Source organism: Heptranchias perlo, chromosome 20, assembly GCF_035084215.1.
Source record: "Heptranchias perlo isolate sHepPer1 chromosome 20, sHepPer1.hap1, whole genome shotgun sequence".
Taxonomy (NCBI): domain Eukaryota; kingdom Metazoa; phylum Chordata; class Chondrichthyes; order Hexanchiformes; family Hexanchidae; genus Heptranchias; species Heptranchias perlo.
Genome location: NC_090344.1, coordinates 18,451,200 through 18,469,550, shown reverse-complemented (window position 1 = coordinate 18,469,550; position 18,351 = coordinate 18,451,200). Strand labels below are relative to the sequence as shown.

Sequence of the window (18,351 nt, the reverse complement as noted above, 5' to 3'; positions counted from 1 at the left end):
ATGATTCAATTCTATGTGTTGGTTGCAATGCAAAGGGAACAGAGCGTGCCATAAATCGACACGACTGTCAGTATCCTCACAAGCAATGTATTTTAAGAGCAACTAATTCTGAAACGTCTTACTTGATAACTCAAGTCGTGCACTCGAAAGCAATTTGGTAAAGGGAGACTAATATTGGTGAATGGAAATAGTTAGTGTACAACTTGATATTGCTGTCCACCCGAACAGAAAACGAGATTGGATGGATCGAAGAGGTCTGAAAGGATGGTCGATCGGCTGTGAGAAGCAACCAACTTTTACACTGGCTGCACAACTAAAGTAACAGCGGCTCGTTGGTCTAGGGGTATGATTCTCGCTTAGGGAGTTTCATTGAATGATATGCGAGAGGTCCCGGGTTCAAGTCCCGGACGAGCCCTCATGTGTTTCTGCTTTTAGTGAAAAGTCACCAATTGTCTTCTCACATCTTTTCAGTTTTGCTGTTGGTGGAACTGAATTATATCCAGAGGATGTTTGAGCTCCAGTGGACTGAATGCCGAAGTTTCGTCGACCCAATACACATGAAGCAAATAAAATGTCTCAAGAAGATGAGGAGATTGAAACTGAATTTGGATTTTTCCCAATTCAGGCGGATATTAGATGACGAGATTGAAAGCCACGTATCCAAGTTTGCCGATGACACCAAGATGGGCAGCATTGTAAGCAGTGCAGATGAAAGCATAAAATTACAGACAGGCATTAATATAATAAATGAATGTGCAAAATTGTGGCAAATCGATGTCAAGTGTGAGGTCATCCACTTTGGACCTAAAAGGATAAATCAGCGTACTTTCGAAATGGTGAAAAGCTCGAAACAGTGGAGGTCCAAAAAGACTTAGGGGTCCATGAAGATACATCATTAAAATGTCATGGACAGGTACAAAAAATAATCAAAAAGGTTAGTGGAATGTTGGTCTTTATATCCAGAGGACTAGAATACAAGGGGATAGGCATTATGATACAGTTATACAAAGCTCTGGTTAGACCACACCTGGAGTATTGCCCTCGGTTCTGGGCAACGCACCTTAGGAAGGATATATTGGCTATGAAGGGAGTGCAGCGTCCATTTACTAGAATGTTGCCTGGACTCCACAGTTTAAATTACGCGGAGAGATTACATAAACTCGGGTTTGCCTCGAATTCAGTAGATGAAGTGCTGATTTGATCGAACATTTCAAAATATTAAGGGGAACTGATGGGGTAAATAGAAAAAAAATATTTCCGCCCGTTAGCGTGTCCAGGACTCGGGGACGCAGCCTAAATATTCGGGTCAGGACTTTCAGGAGTGAAGTTGGGAAACACCTCTGCAAGCAAAGGGAGGGAGAAGTTTGGAATTCTCTTCCACAAACGGCAGTTGATGCGAGCTCAATTGTTAAATGATAGATTTTTGTTAACCAAAGGCATTAAGGGACATGGGGCTAAGGCGATAATATGCAGTTCGTTAACATATCAACCAGGATCTCACTGAATTGCGCATAAGGCTCGAGGGGCGAAATAGTATACTTTTGCTCTTCAGCTCCTCATTGTTACAGAATGATCCTGCATTGATTGGGAATCGAACCAAGGTCTCCAGCGTAACAAGTAAGAATTCGACCCCAAGCACCATCAATGCGCGTGTTTGTAACAGCAGCATGTGTCCATTTGGGATCCGATCTGAATGAACATGCCATTTACAGCTGCGGTGGCCGAGTGTTTAAAGCGTTGGACTCAAAATTCAATTGAGGTTTTCCTGCCCAGGTTTGAATTCTGCTCGCAGAGCTACTGTTTAAAGATCACTTCAGTGTTGAAATAGATTAATTGGAGTTAATTGACCGCATTTATCTCTTTCCCAGAATGAGAGATTCTCCAGCGAGGCCTATGATTTTAACTTGTGTCCAACCTTCTCTTGCAAGATTTCAAGACCCAAGAAGGAATCTTTCCCAATCTGTAACATAAATTCTGCTAGTTTGCAAAACCTGACATTTATACTCTTTATTTTCTTTGCATGCATCTCTCCATCTCTCCATGTCTCCGTCTCTTGTCTCTCTGTATTGTCCACAATGGACTTCTCAGGCTTCCTTGAACGGCGATGGCTGATCTAACCTGCAACAATAGCAGAGAAGGGTAAAGAAAAAAAAGACTGAGGAAGTAGGAAAAGGAAGGGTGCAACCCAGCTGATAAATTCGTAGCCAATGTTTCCACATTCGTGGCTCTTCTTTCTCATAGTGAATGAAAGCAGCAATTTGAGTAAAGTGTACTTCTGGTGGAGTGTAAACTATGACGATGCCGAGACAGACGACAATGTCGTTTCAGAGTAATTCATTCTGTAAAGTGTTACTTGATAATACAAGTCGTACATTCAAAACTAATTTGATAAAGAGAGACGAATATTGTTGATCTGAAATAATTACTTTAGAACCTGATATTGCTCTACATCGTATATCGTACAAGAAAGCGAGTTTGGATGGCCATGGTGTTCTGAAAGGATGGCGGATCGGCTGCGTAGCAGCGAAATTTTACAGTGACTGCACGGCTCTGTTACCAGTTGGACTTTGGATCTGATTCTCGCTCAGGGAGTTTCACTGGTACAAATCCCGGTATGAGCCCCCTTGCGTCCCCATTTTTCGTCAAAAACCACCAATTGGCTTCTCACATCTTTGAAGCAAGTGCAGAAGGCAGGTTTGACTTATCTCCAGCCGAGCATGTTTGAACACCAGAGGACAGAATGCAGAGGGTATGTCCACGAAAGACACGGAGACGAAATGAAGATAATCTTTCAAAAAGTTGTACAGATTGAAGCCGGCACATGAATTTATCCCAATTCAGGCGATTTCATGGGTACAGATACAAAAGGTAAAGGAAGCTGCATTGGCCTGGAACCAAACCCCTGGTTTCCCGTCTACACTGAACCACCAATCCACACACGGCTGCAGGCTACACGTGTAGCGTTGGATACAAGTCTGGAACATGCAGTCTGGCAGAGTTACTGTGATGAGCCTGCGCAGTCGACAACCGCGTGCTATCTGTGGGTGACCAAACGAGTGGGTCAAGCATGGTCTTGAAATTCACTGAGATTCGAAATCACTTCACACCGCCACTGTAAAATGGTCAAATAAATAAGAGCTGTAGTTACCAGGCAGCGTTTACTTTTTTCAGAAATAAAGTTATAATCCACCCCTATGTACACGTCTAAGATTTCACGACATTCGACGAATTTCCTTGAAGCTGCAGCTTAAATTCTGCTCAATCACAGAATTGGAGGTTTATACTATTTTTCTTTGCATGTATCTCTCTATCTCTGTCTGCGTTTCTTCACTTTCGGTGTTGCTCCCGAATGGACTTATCAGGCTTCCTTCAACGGCCAGGTCTGGAAACCCGGGATGGGAAAAGGCTGTCGGATCTTCGTTCAATTGTTGGATTTCGACGGGATGAGTTTTGCTATTTTCCGTCTCCGTTTCCGGAAAATATAAACCCAGATGGGATTTCCCATGCTCGGGTCCCGTCACCTTGGGGTATTGGTAATCAACCCGATCTGTCACTCGGTCTTAATATCTGTATTCTCATTGCTAAACAATAAAATTACAGTTATTTTCAGGACATATTTTAGAAATTAACACATAACAGACTTATTCGAAAACTAGAAGCACGTGGGATTAAAGGGCCAGTGGTAACGTGGGCAAGTAATTGGCTGAGGGATAGGAGGCAGAGATTCGTGGTGAACGGATGTTTTTCTGACTGGGGAGAAATATGCAATGAAATCCCCCAGGGGTCGGTATTAGGACTATTGCTTTTCTTGTTCTATATAAATGACTTGGATGTGGGAATAGGGGGTACAATTTCGAAGTTTGCGGATGATATGAAAGTTGGCAACGGAGTAAGTAATGAGCAAGATAATAGCAGACTTCAGGAGGACACAGACAGACTTGTGAAATGGGCGGTCACGTGACAGATTTAACGCCGATCAGTGTGAAGTGATGTACTTTTGGATGAAGAACATGGAGAGGCAGTATAATCTATATTGTACAATTTATGGGGGGGTTCCAAGTGCAGAGGGACCTGGGAGTTCATATACATAAAACAGGTTAAGTTGATAAGGCGGTTAAGAAAGCGTATGGGATATTTGGCTTTGTAAATAGGGGCATTGAATACAAAAAAAGGAAATCATACTAATCCTTACAAATCATTGTTTAGGCCTCAGCTGAAGTGTATTGTACAGATCTGGGCACCATACTTTTGGATGAAAAGACAGTGAAGAGGATTCAGAGCAGGTTGGCCTGGATGATACCAGTGATGAGGGACTTCAGTTATTTGGAGAGATTGGTGAAGCTGGGATTATTCTCCTTCCAGCAGAGATGGTTAACGGGAGATCTAACAGAGATATTCAAAATAGTGAGGGGTTTTGAAAGAGCAAGTAGGGAGAAACTGTTTCCTCTGGCAAGTGGGTCGGTAACCGGAGATCACAGATTTAAAATAATTGGGAAAAGAACGAGAGCGGTATTGAGGAGAATTTTTTTCACACAGAGGGTTGTTAAGATCAGGAACGCACTTCCTGAAATGGTGGTGGAAGCCGATTCCATAGGATCATTCAAAAGGCAATTGGACATAATTGAAGAGGACGAATTTGCAAGGTTATGGGAAAATCTGGGGTGTGGGTCTAATTTGGACAGGTCTTCGAAAAAGCCGACACTGGCACGACGGCCGAATGGCGTCCTTCTGTGCTGTAAGATTCTATGATTCTATGATTACCTTCTGAATCATTGCAATTGAAGCTATTCATTGTTGAGCAACCAAGAAAATTATAACGTGATATTCGGCTTCTCCATTCGCTTATGAATAACGCAGATTATAATGTCCAGGCGGGGGTGGGTCTGAATGGGGGATAGAGTGCGGAGATTGGAATGGAAGCCCAGCAGAATGAACTTGGTCTCATCAGTATTAGTTATTTTTCCTACCAGTTGCCCGAAGCAGGCGGTGAAAATTCTTCTCGAGAGAGGATCGTCATTTCAGTTCAGAAAGAAAAAGGGATCAAGAAAATCGGTTGAAACGCACACAGAATGATCCGGGACTTACAGCACATCCCTTTTAAACAGACACAGACACGAAATGATCCGGGCCGAATCATAATTATGGTACATACGTTGACCATAAGATTTACTCTTTTTACAATGACACCAATGTACAATCTGATATTTCGCGACCTTACAATCTCAACACCATCCTGGAAGGAACTGTTGCTGATTTCAGCAAACAATGCAAAATCCTCCGTCTGCCGTTTCGAGAAGGATGGGACTTTCACGAAACCTTCTGGGTGGACTGAATGAGTGAAACAAAACTTGAACACAATAACGACGAGGATGGGATTCGAACCCACGCGTGCAGAGCACAATAGATTAGCAGTCCATCGCCTTAACCTCTCGGCCACCTCGTCACATGCAAAAATACGCGAAAGCCCCTTTATTCAAAATGAAAATACTGAAATAAAAACTGTAAATGTGTATCTCCTCAGCAGGTCTTTATTCATCGAGACAGAGTTAACGTTTCAGGTAGATGACCATCACACGAGTATTCCAACTCACTCAAATGGCGCCTTGTAGATGGTTGAACGGCTTTAGGGAATTAGAAGGTGAGTCACTTGGCGCAGAATATCCAGCCTCTGACCTGCACTTGCAGCCACAGTATTTATGCGGCTGGTCCAGTTAAGTTTCCGGTTAATGGTAACGACAGTTATGTTGATGGTGGTGGATTCGGCGATGTTAATACCGAATCCCCACAGAAGAGATTTACTGTAAAGATTCCAGGGATGAGGGGCATAAGTTTCATGAATAGGTTGGAGAAGCTGGGGTTGTTCTGCTTGGAACAGAGACGGTTCCGAGGAGATTTGATGGAGGACTTCAAAATCATGAAGGATCCAGACAGAGTAGATAGAGAGAAACTGTTCCAATTGGCGGAAGGTTCAAGGACCAGAGAACATAGATTTAAGGTGTGTTGCAAAAGAACCAAAGGTGACATGAGGAAAAACTTTTCCACACAGCGAGTGTTTATGATCTGGAATACACCGCCCGAGAGGGTGGTGGAGGCAGATTCAATCATGGTCTTCAATAAGGAACTGGATAAGTATTTGAAACGAAAGAAAATACAGGGCTACACGGATAGGGTGGGGGAGTGGGTCTGTCTGGATTGAACTTGCAGACAGCCGGCACGGACTCGATGTGCCGAATTGCATCTTTTGGTGCTGTGACCTTTCTCTGAGTCTATTCTATTTGTGGGAGGCGATGCGAAGCGACCGGAGCGTGACGTAAATCGACCTGCTCATGTACATTCCCTGATAATAAATCCTAGTGTGATGCAAAGAAGAAATTCATAATTATGGTCCATATCTTTTATATTATACTGACGATAAGAGGTACTCGGTTCACCAGGGCGCCATTGTGCACATTGGTTGATATTTCACCTCGATCACACCTTACAGTCCCAACACCTCCGTCCAAGAAACAGTTGGGTGGCAATCCAGACTTTGCTGAATTGTGCAAACAGGTGTAAACCAGCAATGCGGGAAAGCACTTCTTATTAAAGAAGGGTTTTTGGTGAGGCGGCCAAAATGAAAAACTCAACAAATTATGGCAGCAGTAAGATTCAAGCTCACATAATTCAGAGATGGAAGCCAGCATCTGAGACAGCGAAGTTACTCACGCACATGGCAAATCCTTCAGTTCTGATGATTCAGGTCATAGAGCTGAAACGTTCCCTCTGGTTCTTTCTCCACAGGCGCTGCCTGACCTGCTCAGCGTTTTCAGCATTTTCTGTTTTCATTTTTGTGATTTCACAATGGCTGTTTTCCTGAAAACACCCAATTTGACCCAAGGACAAAGCTCGCACTTTACTTTCCTCACGCGCTTTAAAGTCTGCCGTTTCCGAACAAAATCCCCTCCGCGCCGGACATTCAAAGGACCTTTCGCTCACGGTCAACCTCCTGTAATCGACACTTTTTCACCACTGCCGCTCTTTTCATTTCTCCTCATTCCTTTTCAATCGGACATTTTCACAGACCTATTAAGATCAAGCGGAACATTTCCGACCTTCCTGCAACGCCCAGATTGCCAAAAGTGCACTTTTCAGCCCTCATTCGCAGCTGTGGAGCGCCGCCCGTCTCTCCCGCACATCAGCTGCTCGGGGAAAAGCGCCAACGACCATGAAAACAAAACTCAGTTCTTCAGTTAACATCCCGCGTATCACAAGATACCCCATGGAAATTTCACGGAAAAGTATGCGCTGTCCTTCCGAATGCCAGCCCTGCTTTCTTTGAGCTTGTCTCTGGAGCAGATCGAAATGTATCGACTGGTTTCAAGGCATAAATGGACATTGATGCGAACGGGACATGTGCCCCCGAGAAACAGCGGTCGATGCAGTGCAAACTTAAAGGTGTAAGACTGTGAAAGTGAGTGTTAGAGTAGGCAAGGCCGCAGAAAAGTGTCAATGAAATAGACCATGATTGTGGAAGGAAAAAAATCTGGAAGAAGCGGCGGGTCTGAATTATGGATCTTTCAGCAGAGAAACATGAGAGAACGAAGACAGGACACAGACAAAGGTGCTGGAGGCAGAAAGAAAAAGAATGAAATAATAGAAATGAAAAGAGAGTGAAAGAAAGGATAGGATATAAGGCGATGAAAGAAAGAAAGAGAGAAAGAAAGAAGGGAGCGAGAAAATCAAGCGTGCAATACTCAGCCCGCAAACGGGCGCTGCTCCCAATCGGCTACACTTCGCCCCACTGACCCTCATCCCATTCACACCATCCCACAATACACTGTCAATGCTGTGCAGTGAAACAGAGAATTTAAAGGTATAAAGACACTCACATCGTCCTAAAATACACTGTCAATACCTGTGTAGAGAGCCAGAGGGTTTAAAGGTAGAGACACTCACACACCGTCCTACGATACACTTTAAATACACGTGCAGTGAGACAGCGAGTTTAAAGCTACAGAGATACTCACCTTTTTTTTCAAAAGTAGCACATCCCAGAAATAAGAGAGAGCGTGGGTCAGTCTCCCTCTCCCGGTGTAGCTGAGGCTTGTCAGCCAACAGTCCCCTCCTCCCAGTATTGGCTGTGGAGGAAGTACAGTGTAGATTTAATGGAATACCTTCAGTCTGACCGAGGTTAGGCTGACTGGCCACAAATTACTCGATCTACCCCTTTCTCCCTTTTAAACAACGGTACATCTTTAGCGGTCCTCCAATCCTCCGGCATCACACGTGTCACCAGGGAGGATTGGAAAACGATGGTCAGAGCCTCCGCTATTTCCTTCCTTGCTTCTATTAACATCCTGGGATATATTTCATTCGTGCCCGGGGATTCAGGTGGAGTGAGTTCGGGCTTTCATTTTCCAGTTTGCAAACGTTTGTACCGCAGGTCAAGATCACAAATCTCGGTCCAAATTAGGACTACTTCCGGGTTTAAACTTCAAATCGTGAATTATCCCCCGACCCCAACGAGACTGGAAAGAAGAATGTGTCCTTGAATGAACATGTTACAGACACATTCTATGAGAGGTCTGTCTGAATAATGAAAGGGCGTTTTTGAGCAGTCATCTTGATATCTGTTTCCGCCTGAAACCTGAACAAGTACAAACACCACAGTGTTATTTTGTCGCTTAATTCACAAATTAGGTAAAAATAATATGTTGTATAAGGCACTGCTGGGAGTTGAACCCAGGATCGCCTGTTTACAAGACAGATGCTTTAACCAACTAAGCCACAGCGCCAATTGATTGCAGACTGCCCACACCTCCTCTCACTAACATCTATCAACGACACGTTATTGTCTGTTCGGGGTTCAGACCGTTTTATTTTGTCCATTTCGCTTGTCCGTTCACCTGTGCATCCCGATACTTCCTACATTTCTCGCTGTGTTTATCTTTGTGTATCCATCAGTGCGTTGATACACCGATTATTATGTGTGCTTGTGTTTGTTATATCAACTAAATTCGGGGATCAGACAATTCTCTCTCTGACAGTAAAGAACTATTGAGCCGAACTTTAGAGCAAAGTATTATTTATTGCGGTGCAGAAACTAAAAACCGGAAGAGGAACAATCAGGGAAAAGAGAAAAACCTTTGAGGGAAAATGAGGACAACAATCAAGGTTTTTACCAGTACTTTAAGAGAAAGAAGGGTGACTAAGAGTAATGTGAGCCCCTTAAAGACAGATGGAGGTGATATTGTCATTGAATATCAGGAAATGGCAGAATTGCGAAATATTTACTTCACAGAACAAAATGAAGCTAACATACCAGAGACACGAGGACAACTGTAAATAAATCATGGGGATTCAGTATAAGTAAAATCATGGCAATGGAGAAAATAATTAGAATAAAGATAGACAAATCTCCAGGACCTGATCGTTACCACCCGAGGGGACTAAGAGGAATAGGCGAGGAAATGGCACATGTTTTAGTCATGATCGTTCAAACTCTCTTGATTCAGGAATTGTTCCTTTGATTGAAACATTGTCAATGTCACCCCATTATTTAGGATGGGTAGCAGAGATGAAGTTGGAAATTATAGACCCATTAGTCTGACGTCTGTTGTGGGGAAGTTACCAGTATCCATTATTAGGGAAAGAATGCCTGAGCACTAGGACAAATATGAAGTAATCAGACAGAACGAGCATGGATTTGTAAAGGGTAAGTCAAGTCCAACAAAGCTAGTTGAACTTTTTGAAGATATATGTAATGTGGTCGATAATGGAGTGTCTATGGGTGTTATATAATATTGAATTCCAGAGGGATTCGATAAGGAACTACAGAAGAGACTGTTAACATAAATGGGAGTGCGTAGAATTTAAAGCAACCTATTGAAACGGGTAGGGAGTTGGTTAGAAGGTGGGAGACAGAGACCCAGTGTATAAATGACGTAGACGACGGAATAGACTGCCGTATATCCACGTTTGTCGCTGACACCAAGTCAGGTGTCACAGTGAGTCGTGAAAATGGAAGCATAAAGTTGCAAAGGGAAATTGAAAGATTAAGTGAGTTGGCAAAATTGTGGCAGATGGAGTTACATAGAATTACAAAGAATGTACATCACGGAAAAAGGCAATTCGGCCCAAATAGATTATGCCGGTGTTTATGCTGAAGACACGCCTCCGCCATCCCCTCTTCATCTAACCGTATGAGCAAACCCTTATATTCCTTTCTCCTCCATGTGTTTATTTAGCTTCGCCTAAACGAATCCATGCTATTCGCCTAAACTACTCCTTGTGGGAGCGAATTGCACATTCTAACGACTCTCTGGGTGAATGTGTTCCTCTTGAATGCCATATTGAATTAAATAGTGAATACCTGATATTCATGGCTCCAATGATTTGGAGTCCTCACCTCCGCAAGTGCAAACACCTTATCTACGTCTAACCTATCAAACCCTTGCATAATCTTAAAGTCCTAGATCAGGTCACCCCCGAGTCTTCTCTTTTCTATACAGAAGAGCCCCAGTCTGTTCAAACTTTCAAAATGGGCAAGTGTGAGCTCATTTACTTTGGACCGAAGCAAGATAGATCAGAGTATTTTCTAAATGGTGAGAAGCTAGGAACTGTGGAGGAGCAGAGATATTCAGGGGTCCAAGTACAGAAATCGCTCAAAGCCAGTGGAATGGGAGAAAAATTAATTTAAATGTCTCATGGGATGTTGGCCTTTATTTCAGGGAAGCCGATATTCAAAGGGGGGAAGTATGTGACAGATATAAATCTCTGCTGAGAAACAATTTAAAGTATTGCATTCAGTTCTGGGCACCGCATCTCAGGAAGGAAATATTGGCCTTGGAGGGGGTGCAGCGCAGATTCACCAGAATGATATCGGAGCTAAAATGGTTAAATTATGAAGACAGGTTATGCGGAGGTCGGTCCTCATTTTTCTCTTATGAATCCGGCCACAACCGTTTTCTGTTGACGGGAGCGCGTCTGATACTAAGTCAGTCAGAATCGGATGCAAATCACATCACGGGCACAGCGGCTCTGGGACTGACGACTGGTCTAGCATTGAGTTTTTTTATGGGATAGGCTGTACATTGTTTGTATAATAATAATATTAATAAGTTGGATACAATGAAGGTTTTTTCCGTTATTTCCCGTTTCCACCCTCACCAGTTTTATGTAGTAACAGGTAACAATGTTTAAGGGATGTGATGTACAGTGTTGGTGGAATCAATGTAATTTAACTTGATACATTGAAGAATCTCTTGTCTATCCCAGGCTCTTATCTCAGGTTTAGACCCTCAGCTAGTTTAAAATCGGTGACTCACTGATATCAATAAACCAGTAACAACCCCGATACCTCAGCGGGTATATTTGTTCCGATACTTAGTGACGGTCCCAATTTGCATTGAAATTCCAATCAACAAATCCCAGAGGCTGTTTCGGGTTTGACAAACTGTGAAACAGATTGTTTTAAACGCCGAAAAAAGGGGAAACCTGGTGGTTGATATCAAGTTTTATACATTATCTCTGATCTGATTGGTGCGCCTTTCCCTTCAATTCACGACTTACAGGAAAAACTCGATTTTACAGTCGATTTTCGGGTCATGACGTATGGTGATATTTCAAATATTTGATATCGACCTTTATCAATCCCAATATTGTCACCTACACGTTTGACAAATGCAAAGCGGCTTCAATCGCGGTTTTGCTGACACAACTCGTTCAAAGATACTGTCGGTAATTGGAGGGTCTTTCAAGTCATGACACGAACATAACAGTTCGCACTTCCCTTTTCCGCAAGACACTTCAGATTCATGTGGAATTATTTCGCTCTGGCGGTTAAATCCGTTCCCTCTTTACGAATCCACGTTTGACCCCGTGTCTTTTAGTATTTTTGATAACCGATAGCAAATCGGTTTGCCCCGTAGTGTACATGACTTTTTAAATATTACGGATAAGCAGAGCACTTGAGCTATCACAGCTGTGACTTTGACTTTTCTCCCTCTCCTCTCGATCTCACCGGCAACTGTCACGAACCACAATCTTCTGTCACACTTCTCCATCAGAAAGTTCCGAGCCTCGGTTTTCAAATGAAATAACGCCCATCTCTTCAATCAACGACATCCCAGAGAGAGTTTCCCAGTTTCGTCTCACACTTTCCCCAAATCCTCCTTAAAGTACCATCAAAAATTGTCCCTAAGTTAATAATAATAGCATTAAAAGTTCTTATCGTCTGGGGTTTTGTTTCAGATTCCACGGCTTTTAAAGGCCACTGCGGATATTTATCGAAGTGCATCTTGATTGGAGGCTTCTTGGAGAAATCGGAGAAAGATCTCGAAGCTCTTGAAGCGCAAGCGGTCAGCGAGCGGCACTTTTATCAGCTTCAGAAATGCCCAGGTTGTGAGTTTGAGCCTCACCGAGAACAGTCGAACATTTTACTCCGAACATTTTGACCGGAGTTCAAGGTGCAACTGGTCTGTTCCGTCACGCATCTGCTTCTTAGTGTTCCCATGTGGGCACTTAGGTTCCTCTGGCCTACCGTCTTACAACAGTCGGTGCGAGTTTACTTGTTTACAGGGGGAGAGGGGGCGATTAGCGTCAGCTGATGCCGCAAAGGCGCCGGTACGAAATCTTTAAATCTGAAGAACCAAACACACAATTCTTCTTTTCGTTCAGCGGATATTCATCGGGTGGAAGTTTCGTGTGGGGAAAATTTGGAAGGGAAATATGCTGCCTGGTGTCACTGTGTAACGGATGAAATTATTCAGCTTCCAGATGTGAATATATGAAAGGTCGAGAGGCCTTTTCCAACTCCCGTGTGGGGCAAGTTTAGCTTTTGAGCCACTGGATAAAGGGTTATTTTAATTGGTGCTAACGAATGAGAAGACATTTGGCACAAACAAGAAGAATTGTAAACTCAAGAGTTCACTGTCCATGTTTCTTACATCATGTTCAACAGAAACAAGGATTCTCCTCAACACGTTACTGAGAATTTTATAAAAGGGATCTTCAACTCAGTTCGACGTTCACGAAGGATAATTCAGAGTCCTACCATAAATTTGTACAATGGATCTTTTTCGTATATTGAGCCTGGGTCGCTCAGTTGGTAGACTCTGAGATTTCTATGAGCGGCTGGTGATTTGAGTGTGCAGAAATCAAATTCTTGTTCAGGCAATAAACTTTGAAACAGCTGGCAAGTATCTATGTTTGCGGGACAAATGATGCCTGCGATGTGTTGTCAAAGCTTCGGTGGTATATTGTTTCCCAGGGATCGGCAGTATTGCGCTGTCTGAGGCGGTATTTGCGGCCTTCCGCCAGCAACCTGTGATTGGAGGGAGCGGGGCCGGACAGGCGGCCTGAATGTCGTTGCTGTCGTGGCCTCACTCAATCCGGGAGCTGGGGAACATCGAACTTCGAAAAACGGATGCGTTTGTTGCCGCGGCTGCCATGCTGTTTAGAACTATAGTTATTAACCGAGGCAGCTCTTCAGGGTCCTTTAATAATCTCTCACAAATCAACTAAAACCAGTCGCAATGTGCAGCTTTGAGAGGAGATTTCTGCACAGTCAGGGCAGGAAACTGAAGTGAGGGAGAGATATTTTCGGTATCTGTGTAATGTTTGAGTGTGTGTAAAACTGGACAGAGAAAGGAAAACATACCGGTTCTGTATTTTATTCATATTTCACCACAGAGTGAAATCTTGCGTGTTTTCATATTTATTGATTTTTAGTGGATGACCTTTTGAAAATGTTTCCGCCCGGTTTCGAACCGGGGACCTTTCGCGTGTGAGGCGAACGTGATAGCCACTACACTACGGAAACTCTGCTGTGCAAACGGTTATACGAAATGCTCGGAAGATAGTTGCCGTCTTCAAATGTTCTCAGTGCTGGGAGACGGGGCCGGGTCCCATTCAGGGGATTAAGTTTTACAAAATAGTTTGTTGTATTAATTTCGCAAAACTCATTAAACTCAGTAAAAAGACGAATAGTTGTTCAAATCGCCATTAATCAACCAATAACTTTCTGTTTCAGACTGACGGAAATCCAGCATGTTTTTCATTCATTCATTCACCAGGCTGAATATGGAAAGTTCAGAGGGGAAGTGAAAAAGGAAATGACGGGCAAAGAGAGAGTGTGAGAATAAACTGGCGGCCAACATAAACTGGCATGTAAACATTAAACGGCAGTAGGAGCCGTACTCTGATAAGGGACCATAAAGGAGAGCTATTCATGGAGGCAGAGAGGATGGCAGAGATATTATATGAATACATTGTATACGTCTTTACCAAGGAAGAAGATGCTGCCAGAGTGTCGGTAAAGGTAAATACAGTTGAGATCCTGAATGGGCTAAACATTGATAAAGAAGAGGTACTCGGAAGGCTAGCTGTACTTAAAGTAGTTAAGTCACCCGGTCGGGATGGGATGCATCGTAGGCTGCTGAGGGAAGGAAGGGTGGAAATAGCAGGAGATACTGACCATAATCTTACAAACATCCACAGATACGGGGGTGGTGCTAGAGGACTGGGGAATTGCAAACGTTACATCCTTGTTCAAAAAAGATGTAAGGATAAAGCCAGCATCTATATGCCAGTCAGTTTAACCTCAATGGTGGGGAAACTTTTAGAAACGATAATCCGGGACAGAATTAACAGACGCTTGGACGACTGTGGATTGATTAGGGAAAGCCGGCATGGGTTTGTTGAAGGCAAATCGTGTTTAACTAACATGATAGAGTTTTTTGTTGAGTTAACAGAGAGGGTAGATGAAGGCAACGCAGTTGATGTGGTGCATATGGACTTTCAAAAGGTGTTTGATAAAGTGCCGCACGGTAGGCTTATCAGTAAGATTGAGGTCCATGGATTAAAGGGGGCAGTAGAAACATGGATGCAGAATTGGCAAAGGGACAGGAAGCAGAGAGTAGTGGTGATTGGTTGTTTTTTGGACTGGAGGGAGGTGTACAATGGTGTTCCCCATGGGTCAATGCTGGGACCACTGCTTTTCTTGATTTATATTAATGACTTGGACTTGCTTGTACAGGGCACAATTTCAAAATTTGCAGATGACACAAAACTTGGAAGGGTAGTGAACAGTGTGAAGGATGGTGACAGACTTCAAGAGGTTATATATTGGCCTGTGTCATGGGCGGACAAGTGGCAGATGAAATTTAACACAAAAAATGCGACATGATACATTTCGGTAGGAAGAACCAGGAGAGGCAATATAAACTAAAGGGCGCAACTCCAAAATGGGTATAGGCCCAGAGACATCTGGTGGTTTATGTGCACAAATCGTTGAAGGCTTCAGAGCAGGTTGAGAATGCGGTTGAAAAGGTATACGGGATCCTGGACTTCATAAATAGAGGCATCGAGTAAAAAAGTATGGAAGTCATGATGAACCTTAAGAAAACACTGTTTCGGCCACAACTATGGTATTGTGTCCGGTTCTGTGCACCGCAGTTCAGGAAAGATGTGAAGGCCTTACAGAGGGTGCAGGAGAGATTTACTAGAATGATTGCAGGGATGAGGGAATTTAGTTACTTGGACAGACTGGAGAAGCTGGGGTTGTTCTCGTTGGAACAGAGAAGGTTGCGGGGAGATTTGATAGAGGAATTCAAAATCATGATGGGTCTAGACAGAATAGATAGAGAGAAACTGTTCCCAATGGTAGAAGGGTCGAGAACCAGAGGACATAGATTTCAGGTGATTGGCAAAAGAACCAAAGGTGACATGACGAAAAACGTTTTTAAATAGCGAATGGTTAGGATCTGGAATGCACTGCCCGAGGGGGTGGTGAAGGCAGATTCAAAGGCAACTGGATAATTGCTTGAAAGGAAAAAAATGCAGGGCTACAGGGAAAGGGCGGGAGAGTGAGACTAGCTGGATTACGATTGCATGGAGCCGAATGGCCTCCTTCCGTGCTGTAAACATTCTACGATTCTATGAGATTTGAGCGTCGCTGGCAAGGCCAGCATTTATTGGCCATCCCTAATTGTGCTTGAGAAGGTGGTGGTGATCCAGCTCCTTGAACCGCTAAAGTCCGTGCGGTGAAGGTTCTCCCACAGTGCTGTTAGGAAGGGAGTTCCAGGATTTTGACCCAGCGACAATGAAGGTACGGCGATATATTTCCTAGGTAGGATGGTGTGTGACTTGGAGGGGAACATGCAGGTGGTGTTGTTCCTATGTGCCATATGCCCTTGACTTTCTAGGTGATAGAGGTCGCGGATTTGGGTGGTGCTGTCGATGAAGCCTTGGCGAATTGCTGCAGTGCATCCTGTAGATGGTACACACTGCAGCCACGGTGAGCTGGTGGTGAAGGGGGTGAATGTTTAGGGTGGTGGATGGGGTGCCAATCAAGCGGGATGCTTTGTCCTGGATGATGTCGAGCTTCTTGATTGAAGCTGGAGCTGCACACATCCAGGCAAGTGAAGGATATTCCATCACACTCCTGACTTGTACATTGTAGATAGTAGAAAGACTTTGGGGAGTCAAGAGATGAGTCACTCGCCGCACAATACCCATCCTCTGACCTGCTCTTGTCGCCACAGTATTTATGTAGCTGGTCCAGTTAAGTTTCTGGTCAATGGTGACCCCCAGGCTGTTGATGGCGGGGAATTCGGCGATGGTAATGCCGTTGAATGTCAAGGGGAGTTGGTTAGGTTTTCTCTTGTTAGAGTTGGTCATTGCCTGGCACTTGAATGTTACTTGCCACTCATCAGCCCAAGGCTGAATGTTGTCCAGGTTTTGCTGCACGCGGGCACGTACTGCTTCATTGGTAGAGGGATTGCGAATGGAAATGTACACTGTGCAATCATCAGCGAACATCCCCATTTCTGACCTTATGATGGAGGAAAGGCTATTGATAAAGCAGCTGAAGATGGTTGGGCGTCGGACACTGCCCTGAGGAACTCCTGCAGTGATGTCCTGGGGCGGAGATGATTTGCCTCCAACAACCACTACCATCTTACTTGGCGCCAGGTACGATTCCAGCCACTGGAGAGTTTTCCCCCTGATTCCCGTTGACTTCAAATTTCCTAGGGCTCCTTGAAGACACATCGGTCAAAGGATGCCTTGATGTCAAGGGCAGTTACTCTCACCTCACCTCCGGAATTTACCTCTTTTGTCCAGGTTTGGACCAAGGCTGCAATGAGGTCTGTCGCCGAGTGGTCCTGGCGAAACCCAAACTGAGCATCGGTGAGCAGGTTAAGTGCCGCTTGATAGCACTGTCGACGACACCTTCCATCACTTTGCTGATGATTGAGTGCAGACTGATGGGGTAATAATTTGCCGGATTGGCTTTTTCCAGCCTATTATGAACAGGACATCCCTGAACAATGCTCCACTTTGTTGGCTTTCCACCTTGATTAACAAGTGACAGTCTAAACTTAAATGAGTTTGCTGTGTTTTCCCTGTGTTGAATTGTCACCCGTTCTCATTTTACAGGCGGTATTTTAGGACTTGGTTAAAAATGTTCCGTGCTTGTGATACAAGTAGTCTGGATTCCCACCTTAGTAATACAGAAGGGCAACGGCTGCTCCACTCTATCATACAACCCCAACTCGTGCCGCCTCAGCTAAAGTACATTAACTAGTGCCCCCCACTCTTGTACAACCTCAAGTGAGTTGATACAAAGAGTGTGTGTTTGTTTGACTGTGATGTTTATGCAACATCAGCCGCCATTCTTTCCGTTGCTATGGAAATTTTGTTAGAGACGAAAATCGAATCCCACCCTGACAGTCCTGAAGCATCAATGTCCGGACTCAGTGCACTCGGCCATGCTCTATGTCAGTGTTGTCCAAGAGAAATTGCTGACTAGCCGCAGGTGTGGCTATGGTGGCATTGTTTAAGTCACATGAACGAATTTTAACAGAAAACATCTTGCACACGCACAATAGACAGTGAGGTGTACTTCATATGTGTCTGTTTCATAACAAACATCTCCCACCATTCAGTAACCGAGGAAGTAAAGGACTCACAACGATCAAAAACATTCGCACTCTGCTTTTCACCATTTTATCAACAACACACAAAAAGTTTAAAGTCCACATGCGAATGAGTATTGAGACCATAGGCCTAAAGGCCGTGTCCATGACTCATTTTTATTTAATAATCGCAATTGCAATGAGCCACATCTGGATTTCCATTTCGCCAGATGAGTCTTGTGGCAAAGGAATTGGAACAACTGGTCAATGCCACAATGGATTGATTCCACGGGCCGTGTTCTACTGACCCCAAACACTACACATTCTTACAACCAATAAAAACAAACCTGCCGGGGACGGATGTCGGGTTGGTTTTCTGGAAGTAGCAAATCAACTGTGCAGAAAAAAAAACACCTCCAGCCTAAGGCACAAGAAAGAATTTCGTACAAGCAAA

At 43.9% G+C, this 18,351-nt stretch overlaps 4 non-coding genes across 4 annotated transcripts; 1 reads left to right on the top strand and 3 right to left on the bottom strand.

Annotated features, from left to right (window-relative positions):
• The first annotated feature begins 326 nt into the window (after window positions 1-326).
• Window positions 327-415, top strand: trnap-agg (transfer RNA proline (anticodon AGG)). Its single transcript is given in 2 exon segments — window positions 327-362; window positions 380-415. It is a non-coding gene; the product is annotated as a tRNA-Pro (tRNA).
• Window positions 416-5,361: 4,946 nt separating this feature from the next.
• trnas-gcu (transfer RNA serine (anticodon GCU)) lies at window positions 5,362-5,443 on the bottom strand. Its single transcript has one exon. It is a non-coding gene; the product is annotated as a tRNA-Ser (tRNA).
• Window positions 5,444-8,700: 3,257 nt separating this feature from the next.
• Window positions 8,701-8,774, bottom strand: trnat-ugu (transfer RNA threonine (anticodon UGU)). The gene has a single exon. It is a non-coding gene; the product is annotated as a tRNA-Thr (tRNA).
• A 4,954-nt stretch (window positions 8,775-13,728) lies between these two features.
• On the bottom strand, window positions 13,729-13,801 carry trnav-cac (transfer RNA valine (anticodon CAC)). The gene has a single exon. It is a non-coding gene; the product is annotated as a tRNA-Val (tRNA).
• Between the last annotated feature and the right edge of the window lie 4,550 nt (window positions 13,802-18,351).